The sequence below is a fragment of the Hyperolius riggenbachi genome, chromosome 5 (assembly GCF_040937935.1).
Source record: "Hyperolius riggenbachi isolate aHypRig1 chromosome 5, aHypRig1.pri, whole genome shotgun sequence".
NCBI classification, from domain to species: Eukaryota; Metazoa; Chordata; class Amphibia; order Anura; family Hyperoliidae; genus Hyperolius; species Hyperolius riggenbachi.
The window spans coordinates 67,172,562-67,192,752 of NC_090650.1; the positions used below are offsets into that span (position 1 = coordinate 67,172,562).

The window sequence follows — 20,191 nt, forward strand, 5'->3', positions numbered from 1 at the left end:
TGCATTAGCAAGAGCTTTTAAAATCTCTAGCGTTTAAAAAGCTCTTGTAGTGTAAACAATCCCTTAGCTTTACATACACAATTGTTTATAGAATGGGCTCAAGGACTCAGGGCTCACTAAGCTGCTCCCATTGGCCAGCTGCCACTAGACAATTGCCCACTAATCCTGTCACCAGTGTCACTAGTGTCACATGACTACAGATGTGAGGGTTGGGCGGTGCGAGCAACTTAAGGTGGCCACACACGATACAATAAAATGATCCGATTTTAAGCAATAAAAACGATTGGTTCTCCCGTAAAAAATCGAAAGCTTTTTTTTTTTTTTATCATTTGACTGAAAAATCCGATCAGATTTCCCATTTTTTTTTTCTTTTATTTTTTATCTATCCGGAATGCCAGATATTTTTCTTCAATTTTTCTGAAGATGGTATGGTGTGTGTTAGATTGTCAATTTATTAATATACACACCCAAGCAATTTTCTCAGTTTTCAATCATTTTTATCATAATTGGGGAAAAATTGAACATAGGTGTGTGGTACATTGGTCATATTTTTTGAAATGTTACAGTCAGTCAGAAAAATTGATTGAAATTCTTAAATTGTATGGTGTGTGGCCACCTTAAAGAGAAACTCCGACCAAGAATTTAACTTTACCCCAATCAGTAGCTGATACCCCCTTTTACATGACAAATCTATTGCATTTCACAAACAGACCATTGATATTGTGGTGAAACCCCTCCCACAAGAAGCTCTGGGTACCACGGTACTCTGGGCAAACTGACACAATGTAACAAGGTTCACAGACAGGAAATGGCTGTTTACAGCTGTCTGTAACAGCCAGAACAGCTAGAAACAGCTACATAACCTGCCCACAGTAACAATGTCACCATGTAATACATGTCAGAATGTGAATCTGGGAGAGGAAAGATTTTACAATGAGCAAACACTGACTAAATCATTTATACATAATTATTGTAAAAATGAAGCACTTTTTTTTTTTATTACATTATTTTCACTGGAGTTCCTCCTTTAAGTGAGACATGAAGGGGCGGGCTCAATTTACTCAAGTCTGAGTCTTCTTAAACAGCTTAATGTTCCTGCGTTCTGACAGGGATGACACCAAAGGTGCCCATTAATGATACAAACTCTCAAACGATCAAACGTATGATTGATTGGATCAATCAGATCCATACCTATTCAGTAAGGCGTTATTGAGCAAGACTCCCTAACACTGCTACTGCCTATTGAGGGTGCCCCTAGTTGCTGCCTTTAAATCACTTTGAGTCTGGCAGGAGGAAAGAGTTATACAAATGTTGGCGTTATTTTCTGATACACGGGTCCATAATTCAGATCGGGTGTTATTATGGCTACACTTGTTATGGGTGAAGTGTAGACCTTTATTTAGGAAAGGGTTATTTACAGTACGAGTGATTAAGATGTGGAATGCATTGCCACAGGAGGTAGTTATGGCAAATTCTATACCTGCATTTAAAGGGGGCTTAGATGCTTTCCTTGCGTTGAAAGACATCCATGGCTACAATTACTAGGTAATGCCCAGTGATGTTGATCCAGGGTTTTTATCTGATTGCCATCTGAAGTCGGGAAGGAATTTTTTCCCTTTTGGGGCTAATTGGACCATGCCTTGTAAGGGTTTTTCGCCTTCCTCTGGATCAACAGGGATATGTGAGGAAGCAGGCTGGTGTTGTACTTTGTTCTCTGGTTGAACTCGATGGACGTATGTCTTTTTTCAATCCAAACAACTATGTAACTATGGTCACACTTGTTTTTATTAATCTTGTAAGATGGGCCCCCAGGCTGTGAAAGTCACTAAGGGGAGGCAGGGGAAGGGGTGTGAACATTGTGAGGCTCCGTCAAAGGCTTGCTGGGAGCCCCATAATGTGCAGTTAAACCCCTAATTGGGAGGCTCAGTATTTGGGTGGGGATTTTACAAATACATTATGGAAAGGTGATTTAGTCTCAATGAGATGTTGTGACTCCATGACCACTCCAATAGACTTTTTTTTGTCTTGGATCTAGTTTAATGTGGGCAATGCTCCCAGCTTGGGCACTGCCATAGATCGTAATGCTAAAGTACCCCTGACCTGGTTCCCCCCCCCCCATATACGTTTTATGCATCATTTTGTGCACCATCCTCCCCCCCCCCCCCCCTCTCCCCCAGCGCCCGCTGTGGCCCCCGTTCTGCCCAGTCGTAATCTTCAACTGGGCAGAATGTCGAATATGAGCGGGGAGGAAGTGGCAGTTCTTCCTTCCCTCTGCCCGTCCATAATTCCGCCCTCTCCACTCGTCGCTTTAGTTCCAGATACGAAGGATATCCGACCTCAATTACCTCAAGCCCACACATAGTGCAGCCCCCCTGCGCCCTGTCTGCAGTGAATCATATCTGGAACTAAAGCGGTGAATGGAGGGGGGACGAATTATGGACGGGCAGAGGGGAGGAAGAACTGCCACTTCCTTTCTGCCCATAATCGATGGCAGAACTGGGCCACGGGGTGGTGGAGGGGGGGGGATAATGCTGTGTCATGTGACATAGTCACAGCACCAGTAATTAAACAATATTAAAAGTATTGGGGGGGGACACCAGGTCAGGGGTACTTTAATATGGTTGTGGCGGCCCAGTGGGATTTCTCAAGAAATCCCTGTAATTCGGGGGGCTAGCAATAGCTGGACACCGAATTAGGTGTCTCCCCCAAGTTGCTACAACTCTGAGAGGAAACTGTTTTTAATGTGGCCCCGGAGTTTCAGTAGTGGCAGGGGGAGCCCTCTTTTGACTCACCCTACGCCCAACTGAACAACGATAGGGTCTTACGTACACCACTGCTCGTCCGTCTCCTGGCTCTGCAGGCGTTTATGGAGTGCTACATAACAGCTATGCTTCATATACTCTTCTTCCAGAGGCAACAGAGCCAAAAGGAGGAATGTGGTCTCAGTGGTCATACGTGTGTGAAAACCAGCCATGAACATACAGAAGATGCTAAGGCTATTTAATTTTGTGCAGCAATAAGTAGGGGACCAAGCATTGCCCAAGCTCAGTTTCGTTTTTTTAAAATACAAAAATGGCCTTTTCTTGTTGGAGAAAAAGTAATTTGGGATAGTAAGCGTTTCCATTCATGGTCTGAGCGTGATTTATGGCAGTAGGCTGAGTTCATGAGGTGCCTAGGGGCCTCCCTGTGTGACCAGGGCTCTCACCCTCAGCGGTGTGTGAGGACTGTTACAGGCTTACAAGTAGCTTATGGGATCTTCAGCTGTCACTACTGTGACCGGGCAGCATGTTTTGGGTTTCAGTTTCTCTGGAGCAAAGGCTTCATTTTGTTACAGCATTGAATCACACAGTGTGACTTTCTCTAATGAAATGTGGCAGTGTCAGCTTCAGAGAATAGGCTTCTCCCCAGCCGCCTATCTGAAGATTGTTGTCTATTCAAACATTTGACTTTGACTCAAACCCCCCCCTCCTGCTCCCTCTTGACCATAAATAGACACCCTGACCTTCCAGGTCACAGTGATTCTGTCTGCTGCAGCCAGAGAATAGGGCTGCAGATTTCATCTCGATATCCCCCCCCCCCCTTCTTTCTTGTAACGGTTTTCATCAGGCGTTCTGCCAAGACAGAAAATTCACTCCATGAGGGCCTCGTCAGCAGCTGGGAGGAGCTGCAGATGTTGACATTGTATTCCATATTTAACACTTTGAATGTGGATTAGAGAGCCTGGCCGGGAACCAGGATGACGAGCCCCTATTTTCTCTGTCCTTTTCAAGCCTTTTCTCTGCTTGACATCTTTGAAGAGGAACTGTAACCTAGGATTGAACTTCATCCCAATCATTAGCTGATACTCCATTTTCCACGAGAAATCTTTAACTTTTTCTCCAATAGATCATGAGGGGGTCTGTGTGGCTGATATTGTGGTGAAACCTCTCCAACGTTGTGATGTCATGACCATGGTCCTGACAGTTTGCTGTCTGTGAACCTCGTTGCATTGTGGGAAATAACGGCCTTTTCCAACTGCCAAGCTAGCAGAATCTCCCTCTGTGCATAGAACTCTCAGTAACGAACATTCTCTACAGATCACCTGGCAGGACTAAAGATGTTAACAGTAGTGAAAAATTTCAGAATGTAAATCGGGGGAGGAAAGATTTTACAATGAGCAAACCCTAAATAATCCTATAAATGAATATTGTAAAAAATGAGCACTTTTATTCACTGTTATTTTTGCTACAGTTTCCTCTTTCATGTGTTGAAGTGATGCATTGTGGGAGGAACGACTTGCTTATGTGAAGCTGAATACTTGCCAATACCTTGTGTTTTAATATGGCAGAATTGTACAGTACTTGTGATGTCCAGGGATAGTGCCACAAAATCAAGTAACGGTTTTGTAAATGTTCATTAACATCACCTGTAAATCAGAATGACGCTCACTTATAGTGGTATTCAAATGTCCATTCAGGTGCGTGGAAAGTTTATAGGTCCTTTTATAGCTCTGTTCTCCTCACCAGCTGTGGTAGACAAATAGAGCATATTTGCATTAAAAACAGGCCTAGATACTGTTCTCTGTAATAAAAACTTGCCATGGCATCATCTCAGCAATACTCACAGTGCCGTTAAAGGACCACTCAAACGAAAAACGTAAACCGCTGAAAATCTGACAGAACCGATTCTTGGGGTTTTCTTTGTTTTCAAAAGCATTTACTGAATGTCAGGTTAACCTCCAAAATAGTAAGATGCCAGCCTTCCTACGCGCTTGCATACTATTTTGGCAGTTAAACATAGCAACTGCCATTCAGAAAATGCTTTTGAAAACAATGAGAATACCCCATGAGGAGATGGACTGATTCAAACAAAACCTGTTGATTCTGTCATATTAACTGCTTAATTTTTTGCTGGACTGGTCCTTTAACTGCAAAAATAGTAAGATACCAGCCAGCCTCCTTATTCACTTGCACGCACTATTTTGGCAGTTAGACTCAGCAACTGCCTTTCAGGAAATGCTTTTGAAAACCCAGGAAATCCCCCATGAGGAGATGGACTAGTCCAAAACCTATCGGTTCTGTCAGATTTTAAGATTTTAACTGCTTACTTTTTTTTTTTTTTTCCCACTGGAGTGGCCATTTAATGATACAACCTCCAGAACGATCAATCATGTCGTTGGATTCCGTAAATAGTGGCAATCGACAACAAGTGATTGTTCTGCTGATCGTTCTGCCGATTTCAGAACAATTTTTTTGGTCTGATTGGCCCAAACGGGAAATTGGATCATTAATTGCCACTTTTAGTCTTACTCTGCCTGGGATTATCCTGATCTCCACTTAAAGGACTACTGTAGTGGGTCAGGGGAAAATGAGTTGAACTTACCTAGGGCTTCTAATGGTCCCTCGCAGGCGTCCTGTACCCGCACAGCCACTCACTGATGCTCCGGGCCCCGCCTCTGGTTCACTTCTGGAATTTCAGACTTTAAAGTCGGAAAACCACTGCGCCTGCGTTGCCGTGTCCTCACTCCCGCTGATGTCACCAGGAACGTACTGCGCAGGCCCAATATGATCTGTGCCTGCGCAGTACGCTCCTGGTGATGTCAACGGGAGCGAGGACACAGCCGTGTGATTTTCCGACTTTAAAGTTGAAAATTCCAGAAGTGAACCGGAGGCGGGCCGGAGCAATGGTGAGTGGCTGCGTGGGTACAAGACGTCTGCGGGGGACCATTAGAAGTCCCAGGTAAGTTTGACTCTTCCCCCCCCCCCCCCCCCCCCTTACAGTAGTCCTCAGCATCCTTTCCTCCCCCTCTGTAATCCTTTTTTTCTTAGATGAACAGTGTTCTCCCTAGAAGTGTTGTATGGGTGGTATGAAGCCATAGCTGGGTAGTCATAAAGTAGATGTGGCCAATCCCAGGTGCGACATGTTCAGTGTGTCAGAGTTTCAGCTACCCCATTTGTGTGGTGAATAGTTTCCGTGTTCCCCAGAACTTTGCTGCAGTTTTCTGGTGCTCTTCAAAGTATGCCCCAACTTTCCAGTGCCCTTGTGTTGCAACCTAGTCCCAATGCCTCCAAATTTCTCCAAACTTTCTACTCCCCAAATGTGTGCAAGATGTTTTAGGCCGCCTCATCTGTAGTGTATACCCTACTTTGTGATGCTTAATAACCGTAGAGCGAGACAGACAAAAGCTGTTCATACATTTTATAGATTGCCAACTGATGTGGCAAAACGATTGGTTCTTCCTGGATTGGAATCAATTGCAATGTGACAGTTTAGGGTTTACAGTGCAATGAGACTACTGTTCAGAGTTTACAAGTGAGGACTCAGGATAGCATTGATATGGCACTTCAGGACCATACCTGCCCAATGCCCATACCCTTTTCTTTTAATTTGTAACTCTGATTTTTGCATCATTATTTGTATAGTTTGCAGTTATTGTCCTGCTGTAGCTTTATTACTGAGCAACCTTTACATGTCTGGCTACTTACTAGTATTAAAAAAGGGGTGGTAGTCACTATACATGTGGGACCACCGTATTGGAAGTTGTGGGCAGCTGATAAAGAAAAGAGGGTTAACATTTCAGGACTTGCATTGCTAGGCAACTTTTAGATCTGTCTGGGTGTCCGGTGAAAAATAGTTCTGTGAAAGCCTATAGATAAACATGAGCAGTGTGTGCCAATGTACGGTATTTTTGCACTGTGGGAAAATGTAAAAAGATAAATCAAAAATTTGAGAGTGAGTTCCAGAGAATGATAACAGCTCTAGGAAAGTCTTGAAGCCATTTGTCGAAGAGTTTATACATGAGAAAGACATTGCTGTAGATTACTTACGTACCCTGAAAAGTGTATATGCATGTGAAAACTGTAAAGTCATAATAATTTCATTTTGAATTCTAATAAACTCTGTGCATAGATACATTTACATACAAAGTATTCCCTGTTTGATGCATCAGTTTAATTGTGGCTTTCTGTTTTTAATTCGCACCATCTCCTTGAAAGACCTTGTCATAGAGCCACCAGCATGCTGCTCTGATAACGTGGATGGAATACAGACAAGCGCGTAGCTGTGCCTCAGCTGTTGCTGGGTGTGTGTACCACTGTGTAACATTTACAGGGAATACCAGAAGTCCTTTTGCACCTCATCAGTAAAGCATTTTTCACATAGTGTACATATGGAACATACCTTCTGTATGTACCTCACAGGAGCTGAGTATAGTATGCAGCGTTACCACTTTGTACCCCACAGGGATTATTTCTTCATCTTGGGTATCAGAAAGATATTTCTCTGTTCAAACTTGAGATGTGCAGATTCCACACTTTTTAAAGTGGTATTAAACTCTAAAAATTTAAATCTAGAACCCAGTGTCCTCCCTACAATTTTTTTCCAGCTGGGTGGCATAAAAAAGTAGCCGGGTGGTATGAAAAAGTAGCCGGGTGGGGCGAAATGAGAGAATACAGGGCCGGCGCTTCTCTGCACAATTCTGCTTACGGCAGAGGAGGAGGTGAGCTGATGACAGCTGGGTGCTCACCAAAACTAGCCGGGTGGAGCACCCGGCTAAAAGATCCTGGGGAGAATACTGAGAACCCCTCTATTGTATTGCTTTTTAAAGATGTACAGAGGCACCACAAGGATAAAATATGCTAAAATCGTATAAAACGTTCAGGAGGCGGTGGTGGACCAGCCACTCCAAAACAGACACGACACCGTAGATTGAGGTAGTCACAATTTATTCACATACTCCTAGAAACAACTGGCAACGCGTTTCACGGGTATATTCCCGCTTCTTCAGGCAATTACAAATAGGAACTAAAACAGAAAACCGAGAGCCCAATATAGTGTAGTATGTCAGGAATGTTTGAAAAATTGATAAAGTGAGAATGATTATACTCACAAACATGGGTTACCGTCCAGGTAACCACTATAAAGGCAGGTGAGGAGATAAAGCCTGTCCTCACTCAGGGCTAAGAAGTCGCTCTCTGTAGAGATGAGAAAAAGGAGATAGCACTCCCATCCACCAGGAGTGGACGCAATGTATTTGTATGTTGTACAGAGGCGCCAGCAGGATAAAAATCCATAAAACTTTAAAAATTGCCAGGAGGAAGTGGTGGGCCCGCCCCCCAAAAGCAGACCAGACGTCCAGGGAATCTGTAGTATCAGGAATAAAGCCTCAGTGGCGTTATTCCTGATACTACAGATTCCCTGGACGTCTGGTCTGCTTTTGGGGGGCGGGCCCACCACTTCCTCCTGGCAATTTTTAAAGTTTTATGGATTTTTATCCTGCTGGCGCCTCTGTACAACATACAATTACAAATAGGAGTACACACAGTACAGTCTCAAGGTCACGATAAGCGCCTCTATGACAGCATATTTTATCCTTGTGGCGCCTTTGTACATCTTTACAAATCAAGATATCCACCCATGGTGGAAGGGTGGTACACCCTCTTTTTCCTCTATCCACTGAGAGCGACATCTTAGTCCTGAGTGGGGACAGGCCTAATCTCCCCACCTGCCTTTACAGTGGTTGCCTTAGGCGCAACCCCGGTTTGTAAGTATAATACTTACTTTTCATTATTCCCTTCCCATTCCAATACTTACTACACTATATTAGGCTCTCGGTTTTTTTCTTTCTATTGCATTGCTGGAGAGGCTGTTATCTTAGGACTAGTTCACACTCAGAACGCAAATCGCGATCTTGCAATCATGTGTTTTTACCACAATTTGCATCGTGATTCCCTTTCAATAGAATGAGAATCACACTGCAATTGCCCCCAAAGCGCTGCATGCAGCAAGTTTGCGATTTATGCAAATTGCAAATGCTGCAGTGAGAATGATCCCATAGGGATACGTTAGCAACAACATTTTTCTGATCACCGTCAAGTTGTTTGAACGGCGGTTGCCTATTTTGAATGCTGCCATGTCGTGCAGTTCGTCGTTCTGCTTACGTGTGCATTATGCAAATGAGTTGGTCATTCAGTTGGATGGTAGGTGCAAAATACAAGTTGTTTGGTCATGTGGTCAGTCATGTGGTTAAGTTGGTTGTGCACTTTTGTTGGACATGTGTATGAGCATTCAAGAGGAACTGTAACAAAAACAAAAACCTCCTGGGGGGTACTTACCTCCAGGAGGGGGAAGCCTCTGGATCCTAATGAGGTTTCCCTCAGCCTCAGGGATACAACACTGGAACCCTCCAGGAAAATCAGCCGACCAGCCTGTTGGCTGTGGCACATGGGCAATAGCACCTGCAATATTTTCCTTACCGGCTCCAACGTAGACGCAGTAGCAACTTTCTAATGAGCTCCGGCGGAAATGGCCAAGCCAGATCGCGTCTGCTTTACTGTGCACATGACTCACACCTGAACAGTAGATCTGACCCCAATCAGGCTCGATTATTTCCGCCGGAGTCCATCAGAAAACCGCCGCTACTGGGCTTGCGGACTCAAACTTCCATGACGGCTATTTAGCGGCGAATTGACAGATGGTGCTGGTCGGTTAGAATTAGGTATCAATAGAGGGAGGTTTAAAGTGTGAATAGGGTCAGGTTAGGCTATAGTAAAATCTTTTTAATTTTTTTTATAATCATAATTACATATAGCCTACTAGTAGAATATCTCTCCCAGTATTCTACAAGCGGCTTTCTCTTGTGCCCAAATTACTGGGGTACCATTTTTACACGTATGAGTTTCTTCATACTTAATTCCAGGGTTGTGGAGTCGGTAGTCGGAGCAATTTTGCGCACCCGGAGTCGGAGGTTTCATAAACTGAGTCATTATGAGTTGCATGATTTTTGTACCAACTCCACCATGGCCGGATTTACCAGAAAGCACTGTAGGCACGTGCCTACAGGCGCCTGATGATGGAAAGGCGGCTCTCTCCCCTCACCAAGTGCCTCGCTCTCCTTCCCTATGCAGAGTGTGGTGATATATTGAGGTGCTGATAATGTTAAAGAGACTCTGTAACAACAAAAAACTCCCCTGGGGGGTACTCACCTCGGGTGGGGGAAGCCTCCGGATCCTAATGAGGCTTCCCACGCCGTCCTCTGTCCCACGGGGGTCTCGCTGCAGCCCTCCGAACAGCCGGCGACAGAGCCGACTGTAGCTTTAATATTTACCTTTGCTGGCTCCAGCGGGGGCGCTGTGGCTGCTTTCGGCACGGAAATAGACGGAAATACCCGATCTCCGTCAGGTCCGCTCTATTTGCGCAGGCGCCGGAAACTTGCGCCTGCGCAGTAGAGCAGACCCGACGGCGATCGGGTATTTCCGCCTACTTCGGAGCCAACAGCCGTCATAGCGCCTGCGCAGGACCTAGGAAGGTAAATATTACGTCACCGCTGCACGGAGGGCTGCAGCGAGACCCCTGATGGATGGAGGAGGGCGTGGGAAGCCTCATTAGGATCCGGAGGCTTCCCCCACCCGAGGTGAGTACCCCCCAGGGGACGTTTTGTCGTTACAGTTCCTCTTTAAGGATAATACAGGAACATGTTATTTCATTTTTCTGTCTATGTCATGTGTACGTCTGGTCGAAGCCAGCTGGTTTCATGGTAATTGTTTACCTGGCCAGAGGAAACTGAATGCTAATGTGATGGTCTGTATGACAATAGGAAGTACTTTTGAGTTTCTGTATGCAGTTCCTCTGAGAGTGGGTCACGGCTAATTGGATTGTCTGCATCGCTTTTGAACTCTGTGACATGTAGACACCCAATTGTCCCAAAAGACAATCGGACTAATTGAATCTGCCAACTTCATAGGCTATCGGGAAACTCTGGAATTTACAAATGACAGCCTGATGGAATGTTGAAAAGCCTCACTTCACAATCTTTTGATGTATGGACTAGACCTGTGGAACTGTAGACTTTTACCTGTGGAAATTGGGGTTATGGAAGTGTTCTGAAATCTCTGAAAAGATCAAACACTAAAACAGGAAAGCTTTGAAGGTCGCATATCACAGGAAGGATATGACAATCTGAGAGATTGCATTAGTTGGACCTGTACCCTCAGGCCCCAAATGGGCCTATAAGAACCTGCACAGGTCCTTCACAACTGGTAGCTCTTTGGAGATAGCAAACGCTAGGGTTATCCTGGTCTCACCAGAAGCTGTGTTCTTCCGCAAACGACGTTTAGACCTTCAAGTTGGTAACGTTTTGATTCCCGTTTTACTTTTATGCAAATATCCTTGTGTGTATCGTTGTAACTTTTATCTTTGTAATTTTTTACTGTGTTTTTGTAAATCTTTTGTATATATTTTCTGCATTGTTCCACTTTTTTTCCTGGAATATTAAATCGTTATTTAATAAGTTTGACTTCTGCTGTACTAAACTAACACTCATAGCTTAGTAGAGGAGACTAAAGTGTAACGGTGTACAAGTCCATGCCTGATTGTATGATTGAGCAACACTACCGTATAAGATTGTAATTGCATTGTGTGTATGGGGCACTTCCGCGCTCGACAGCAGAGTGGGAAGTCTCGGAGTGGCTAACAGTATCGTTCGGAACGACTGTTAGTGGTTTTGTTTCACTACAGTGTAAGATTGCAAAAGTGTGTGTGTGTGTGTGTGTGTGTGTGTGTGTGTGTGTGTATGTGTGTTCCTGTATTCGGCCTAAAGCGAAAAGCTGACCCGAATACAAAAACGCAGATTGCGTGCTGAGCACTCGACAGCCGAGTGGACATGTCTAGCAACAGCTAGTGTTGGCAGTGAGAAGTGTTTGAGGGGTCACAGCCTCGTGGTAGCTCGACTAAGGCTGCTTCCCCTCTCGATCTGGTCAAACCCGCAGTTGGGAACCGTATACACAGGCGTGCTGCTGGCCGGTTCCTGACATAAGAGTCCTGATGAGATTGTAAATGAGAGGTTACTCACTCTGCATTTGACTGATGAGATCTCCCTTTAATACTGATGTTCTTCTAGCTAATTTATACTTGGGGGCACCTCTAGTTACCACTAGGCACCTGTAGATACCTAGGACTGGCAAGGGAAGTAAGGGAGAAGTGACAGCTGGGACAGCCAGCATATTTGCGGTGCGGTTCGGTGGGGTTTGTAGGTTAATGGAGGGCGAAGTCTAAGGTGCCAGGACATCTGTGCCTATAGGCTCTTGTGAGGTAAATCCGGGCCTGATTATTAGTATTTTTTTCTTTTTTTGTTCTCTTCTCCCAGAGATGGAGTTGCACATTACAGCATTGAAATCCGCTCTTTATATAGATACTAAAGAGGGGCATTGCACTTGGATTTTATTACAAGTACCTCAAAGACATCTGCTGCTCGATTCAGCAGAATCTTCTTACCGAAATACGTAACTGCAGAAAAATAATATAATTGGAAGCAGATTTGCCCCCTTTTTTCTCATCCTGAATGAGAGACAGCGGAGGCCTCATCCGGCCACTGATCATTTTGGTTGTACTTTTGGTCAGTTCTGACAGTAAGTGTTAATGGAAAAATGCTTTCGGTGGACGGGTTTCGGTGTGGTTGCTCTCGGGGCGAGCATGCCAGGGTGTTTCCTGAAATTCTCTGGGAGTTTTTCCACTAGCTGGGCAGCTGATCAGCTGAGCCTGCTCTGGAATGATGCAATGGACATGCCACTGCGGGCAGAGACATCTGTGCTGCTCTGCACAGTACCGGGACTGAACTGGCAGGGCCAGACTGCTCAGCATGGACAGATTCCCAAAGCTTCTTTTTCACCTCTCCTCTCCACGTAGCATCGGCCATATAGCATTTTTTAACCACAAATCTCTTACTTGGTCACATCAGAGAAAAGAGAAGCTTCTATTTGGGAGTGACCTCAGTACTGCCCTTTGCTACAGAACACCCTCTCCCTAATTTGAACTCCACTAATTTGAACGCTGCAGTGGAGTTAGTTCTATGCACATGAGTTACAGATTACCCACCAAGCTGATGGTGAACCAGAACTGTGTAAGGGGCTACAAAAATAATCTGAAACAGTCTGTATGCATGTTGGATTATTATGGCTCTGTACAAATTAACAAGATGACACATCATTGCATTCCAGCGGTTCTGGAGTTGTGTTTAGCTGCTAAGGGTACAATGATTAATTTGCATATATTCAGCAGTGTTGCTCTGGGAGACATCTCAAGCTCACCCCAACCTGAATTATCGCACATTCTTTCTGTTTTAAGAAAGCAAACTTTTGTTTTTCTTAACATCTTAGTAAGGGGGCTTTTAGGACCATTGTAGTCCCTTACACACTCCAATGAGTTCTGGGTCACCATGAGCTTGCTGGTTAGTCTGTACCTCTAGGGGCTCCAAAGAACCCCTTACTAAAATGTTACGCAAAACAAGTTTGTCTTCTTAAAACAGAAGGTATTTGCGATTATTTAGATTGGAGCTTGCTGGGAAATCTGTAACTCTGGGTGCTTCAAGTCCTACCCCATAGAGCCACATTAATCCATGACATGCACCGATGAGGATCAACCAATCTGAAACAGTCTGTATGCATGTTGAATTATTGCTGCTTTGTAATATTAACAAGCTGACACATCCTTGTATTGCAGCAGTTCTGGAGGTGTGTTTAGCTTACAGGGACAACAAAGGATGATTTGCATATTCAGCAGTGATGCATTCTGGGATACATCATATGCTTACTTGCAAATACCTTTTTGTTTTAAGTAGGAAAACGTTTGTTTTGCATTCTATTCACAAGGAAATTCTTTTGAATCACAATGAGATTTATTGTACATTGATTAGATGGTTCTCGGCCTAGGCAGGCGGTCATGGCCGCCTATGCTGAGAATGTTATCTGCTGCCTCATGGCTCCTGTGCACACCATCAAAGTGTGAGTACACCAGACACTAAATGCCACGTGGAACTTCTCCTTGATAAAGACATGTTGGTTCTGTCAAAATGTTGGAGTGTCTTGCAACTTGGTTCAGCAAATATATATTTATCAAGAATGGGAGTGGCGATAAGTTTCATTAAGTGTGCAGAGAATTTGTTGTGTGTACGGCAAACCTCCCCGGTATGTTTATCCAGGTCATCTCATTTGAGACCATTTTGCTGCTCCTTACTCTTTCTGCTCCATCATGCTTAGTGCACCATACCTTCCCCATAGTTTCACCCCATCCCATAGCAACAGAATGCATCGCTAGCCCATAGGCTAGTGCCGAGCCCATACAGCACTTGCCCGAGAACTGTTGCCATAATGATCAGGTTCTGATTGCTTTGGTTGATGGTAATTATGCATGTGTATGTACCTTGAAGCAAATCGAAGTGAAAATAAACTTATGAGATAATGAGTTGTATGTGTAGCATGTATAATAATAACATCATTAGTAGCAATGAAGAGTCTATTTTTTTTCCAGAACCGGAAGTTAAAAAAACCTTGAGTTGTTATCTATACAAAAGAGTTTCTCTAAGTTAGTCGACCAACTTGGTCTAGCTCAGTCCCATTTTCTGAAGAGCTTAAACAGCCAAGAAACAGTAACAGACAGCTCAGAGTAAGGTTTTACTGCAGGAAAGTTCAAAGGGCTGTTACTTCTGCTTTTGTTTTACAGCTTAAAATACAGAATGTGGTTTCCAAAATTGTGACAGTACGATGCTATATTATAAATACAGCTATATAAATAAAAATATGAGACTTTTCTTTGCAACTATGTCTTATTTATTATCCGTACTACAAGTACAATTAATTTTCTCTTAAAGCGGAATATAACCCTGCATTTCAACTTTGCTCTAAAACATTATTTACAGCATATTATATGCAAAAAGCATTTTTTTTTTACTAGACCAGCATTGGAAGGGTTAAACACAGAGGTTTTAAGTTCCGTGCAGACATTCAGATGGTTACATTCTATTTAGTTAGTGTGTAACTGTTTATCAATAGATACATCTCTTTGGCTGTCCTCCAAGCTCCTTCTCAGTGAGAGAGATGAGTCATAATAAACACATATTTGTAAACAAAAAGTATCTAACTCAAGTTCGGATTCGGTTGCAGAAATCTCTAGGGACTTTAAAGCCCTGTGTAACCCTTCCAATGCTGGTCTAGTAAAAAAAAAAATGCTGGTTGCATATAATATACTGTAAATAATGTTTTAGAGCAAAGTTGAAATGCAGGGTTATATTCCGCTTTAAGTTTATTTTTGCTTCAGATTTCCTTTAAAGTTTAGCTGTAGCTGATATGATGGGCAGAACGGTGGGGTATGGGCAGCACAGTGGCGTAGTGGTTAGCACTCTCGCTTGCAGTGCTGGGTCCCCGGTTCAAACCTCTGGGCACTATCTGCATGAAGTTTGTATGTTCTCTCCGTATCTGTGTGGGTTTCCTCAATCTCCCCAAAACATATACATAATTGGGTTTCTCCGTAATTGGCCTTAGACTACGATATATATACTCCCTCATGATACATACATAGACGTATGATTGTGGTAGGGATTAGACTGTGAGTCCCTCTGGACAGTTAAATGTCAAGACAATATACATGTATTTAATGTACATCGCTGCAGAAGATGTCAGCGCTACATAAATACTAGTAATAATATGAATGTCCATGTACAGTACCAATCCTACTTAGAACTTACCTATGTTCCATGTTTTTGTGAACTGGAAGGGTTAATAAACCAGTGCTACAAATTACAGTATCACTGAAGTTTGATAAAGTGGGTTTGCAAAGCAATTTTCTCTGGCAAATGATAAGTGGTCATCATAAGTCGTAATCTTGTGAGTGGTCATAACTTGTGAGTAGCTGTGACAAACATTTCTAACAGCAGACAAGACAAAAACAAGTTTAGTAAGTCATATTAATGTGTATGACAGATGCATCACTTTCACATTACACTGTGGTTGCTTTCTGTGTCTTTCTCGTGGTCTTTTTGTCTTCGGCAAGCTTGCACACCAGAGTAGTCTTGTACGGATAGGACAAATCTCCGCGTTCTCACTAACCACAGCACGTGGTGGTGACATTTTGATGCATGGCAGGAAAACAGAGCTAAGCTACATTTTGGGAATATAGATATTTTTGGTGAGTCATTTAAACAAGGTGAGAATCCTGCTCATTTGGAAATCTGGTTTTGCTGAATGGTAAGATTATTTGTGGAGCAGAGCCAGTGGAAGCATTGATGTGTAGTAACGCTTAGCTAACGGCTCTGCCCTTTCAGCATTATGTAATGTATGTTATTATGCATTTTATTTATGCATTTATAATTCTCTAAAAGCTTTTGCGGGGCTTTATAGAATACACCTAATAATTCATGTCCCCAACTGTTCCTCAAAGTGGTTCACAGCCTAATGCCCCCACCATAGTGATATAACCATGCCATAGTCTAGAGTTTGTCGGGAGGAATGCCATTACGTCTACCTGGGCAAATCTGCCAAGGTTATTTAGGGAAGAGCCAATTACTCTTACCTGTATGTTTTTGGTGGAAACTAGAGTAATCTACGTCTCATAAACATGTGCTATTCATGTCGCTAGCTCTCGTTACTCAACCTTTTGTGCAACATTGCAAGAAACTGCTAGACTATGGCCCGAACAACCTGTACTGTCAACGGAGAAGGGCAGAGGGATGTTACAGGGGCACACAAACTAATAGAATCTAGCAAAAGCCTATGCAGTTAAGCCACATATAAATGCTAGACTTGACTTGGTCGAGGTGGCTGTCGGATGTGTCTCAGCTAAGAATCTGCCGTCTGTACAGGTGTCCCTCAAGGATCTTTAAAGGGACTCAGAGCACCTCTCATAGGCATGCCTTTAAGACTCCGACCAGTACTGTACAGTACTTAAAGACGTAGCTTGTGCTCTCCTCTTTCATTTGATGCCTGAATCGCCATTCTACACCAAATCGTTTTTGTTTCATTTCAATTTAAATGCCATCTTGGCTATGTTATAGCTGTCTTCTCTGTTTGAGAAGTGCATCACTGAATGAAGCAGGAAGAGGAAGTGACAAGCATGGCCTTTGCAAGAGGCTCCGCCAGAGGGGTTATAGCACAACTTTGTTGGAGGTCATCTGGCTTAAAGGCATGCCCATGAGAGGTGCTCGGAGTCCCTTTAAGGTAAACCTGAGCAGTGTTCTCCCCAGGCTCTTTTAGCCGGGTGCTCCACCCGGCTGGATTTCGTGACCACCCGGCTGTCATCGGCTCACCTCCTCAACTCCTCCTATGCTGTAAGCACAGTTGCCCTGCATTTTCAACTCGCCCCACCCGGCTACTTTTTCCTGCCACCCGGCTACTATTTCATGCCACCCGGCTGGAAAAAAATTCTGGGGAGAACACATCTGAGACCAGGTGGGGGAGTTCTGTTTTACTTATCTTGGGCTTTTTCCAGTCCACTCATTTGTTCCCCTCCTGTGGTCAGGAGTATTCTGCACAGTTTAAGTCTTTATGTACTGTTCATATGCAGAATGCTCCTGGCCGACAAGCTTTCAGAGGGGCACAATGGAGAGGCCTAGGAGGAAACCAAGGTAAGCGTAAGGCTACAGGGCTGGAAGAAGCCCAAGGTAAGTAAATCAGAACTTTTCTGCTTGCTCTGCTAAGTGTTAGGCACCACACGAGGGGTTTGCTTAAAACTTGGTAAAATCTTGGTTAACATTACTGATATTTTACTATTGGAATTAAGTAGTAGAATATTGGTAATTTTACTGATATTCTACAAGCGGCAATCCACCACGCCCTTTTTTTTTCCAGAAACTTTTTTTTACATGAATGCTCAGGAAGTAGCCAGTCATTAGTTAATCATGGAACTTCTACTCCGACAGTAACAAGTTCGACCCATAAAGATCTTTGAATACTTCTCTGCCCAGAGTCGTGCCTTACGTTTCATGTGACCGGTTTTCCTGTCCTCATTTTCTCTTCCTCGCCATCTGATCACTTGTTTCTTTGGCAGTGTCAGCTCCTTGATAGTGTCAACATAACACAAGCTGAGCTGGCAGCAGCGTGCCATTCCTCATATTGGCATGGGCTGCATCTAGAGAGGGGCACAGTTCATTCTTGGCTACCGAACCATCCTCATTGTGAATGGGAAATGGGCTTGGACAGGACAATGAGAGGAGGCTGTGTGGCTGGCAGGCAGCAATGGTACTGCACAACAATGGACCCTACTGTCTATGTGAGGACACAGATCCTGATTTCCCTCTCATGGACCGGCGGCTGCCTCTCGGATATCAGAGCTGCACATATGGTGCTGACCATCTCTTCCTATTCTGTTATGTTAGCTGTTCAGGATTGATGGCTGACAGTCTGTCATAATGTTCACAGGAGACAAAGGAAGCCACGTGTACTCTGGACAATGATTACTGCTGAAGACTATTTACCACACGCTGCTGTCAGTGCAAATAAAGGGACTGTCAGCTTTATGGTAATGTTGTGAGGTAAACTAAACCAGCCTTAAGGACCTGAACTCTTTGCACAGGACAGAAGGAAATAGAGAAATGCAACCTGTATGTTTTTAGAGAGTTTAGCCTGTCTAATTCCCCCTCATCTGTGACTAAGCACAAGTTGTAAACTAGATCTCTCACCTGTGTCAGCTGGCTGCCACAGCATAGTAGCTAATTTGTAAACACAGGAAGTAGACACAATGCAGATTTATTGCAGGATCTCTATTAGCTGTAACAAATATATGCTTTTCTTTAAAGGTTCTTATGCTGTTGCTTATCTTTTAGAGCAGAAAGGGAGTTCAGATCCGCATTTTAAATAAACCTGAACAGAAAGTGAATGTATGACATACCAGTAATTGTATGTGTAGTACTAATGGTAAATAGAACATTAGTAACAGAGAAGAGCATCTCATATCTTTTTATTTTATTACCCAATGGAAAAAAATGACATACTTCCCTTTGAAGAGAGAAGCCCCTGGGTCCTCCAGAGGGTTGCCATGTCCTCCTCGAGAACGTCTGACCCTGCCTGAGACACACTTCTGTGTTCACCCCGGAAATTATTTCCAGCCGGGTGGCATGAAAAAGTAGCGATGATGGGCCGATCTGACCAAGAGACAAATCTCTCTCTGGTCAAATCTGATTAGAGAGAGGTCTGTTGGCCGCCCATACATTGCAGGCCTGTTCCCCAGGGCTGTGGAGCTGGTACAAAAATCTTCCCACTTGGACTCCTTAGTTTATGAAACCTCCAACTCTGACTCTAGGTACTCAAAATTGCTCCAGACTCATCGACTCAGACTCCTACTCTACAGACCCTGAATGGCTATAGAGTGGGTATAAAAATCATCTGACTCTAACTCCGACTCCTCAGTTTATGAAACTACTGACTCCAACTCCGATTCCAGGTACCCAAAAATTGGTTCGACTCCGACTCCACAGCCCTGCGATTTCCGAGTGATTTCAGGATGACGTCACGCCGCTGGCGGCACGTATACCGCTAATAGAAGAGTGGTGGATTCAGAAGACGGACACCTGGACATAGGACAGGTAATGTATAACTGCACACATTTTCGCCGGGGTTTCGGTGCGTTCATTGCTCATCCCAATATTGCTCGGCATTACCGCACCTGATCGACCACAATGGCCCGACATCTTGCAGCATGCCCGATCGTACTGCTGGGCACACACCATATCACTTTCTTGCAGATTTACCTGCCAGATCGGTTATTTCCAACATGTCCGATCTGAATTGCAGTAGATTTTTCAATTTTCCGATCTTTTTAATAGTTTTTTGATCCCTTATTTTTTTGATTTTTCGTTCAGTTCAATGAGAATCGATCAAAAAAAAAACTACCGAAAAAAATCGAAAAATTAAAAAAAAAACAACAAAAAAATAAAACAGAAAATTCAATCAAAATTCAGATCAGACATGTTGGAAATCGATCTAGCAGGTAAATATGTCAGAAAATTGTATGGTGTGTACCCAGCATTGCATGCAACCAACTTCAGTGCGAAATTAGTTGCATCGTCAATCAAGCATGTACTTGGCGGCACCAAATTTCATCGGATTCGATAATTCTGAAATCGGATGGTCGATCAGCTGTCAAGTCAAGAGATGTATGGCCACCTTTAGTGGTGAACAGCCCTGACTGGCACCTGTATCAACTGTATCACCTGGCGTTACCTCACGCTGGCGACATTACAATAGAGCACAAGGCTACCGGACATATTCATGCAGAACGTGTATTTTCAGGACCTTCTTCTTCTTCATTTAAAGTGTCATTAGGAGCTGTGTGCTGTGAACAAACACACAGACTTCTCCTGTTGACACAGAGATATTGCGGTGAACAGAGGAGCAACGTTCCAGTTTCTGTAATTTGCTGTTTACTCTGTAGAAATGTCTTCGCCGATATT

General features: G+C 43.7%; 1 protein-coding gene across 8 annotated transcripts in view; it reads left to right on the plus strand.

Moving 5' to 3' along the window:
* DIP2C (disco interacting protein 2 homolog C) overlaps positions 1-20,191 on the plus strand; it is a 635,214-nt gene that overhangs the window by 11,947 nt on the left and 603,076 nt on the right. The window lies entirely within an intron of this gene.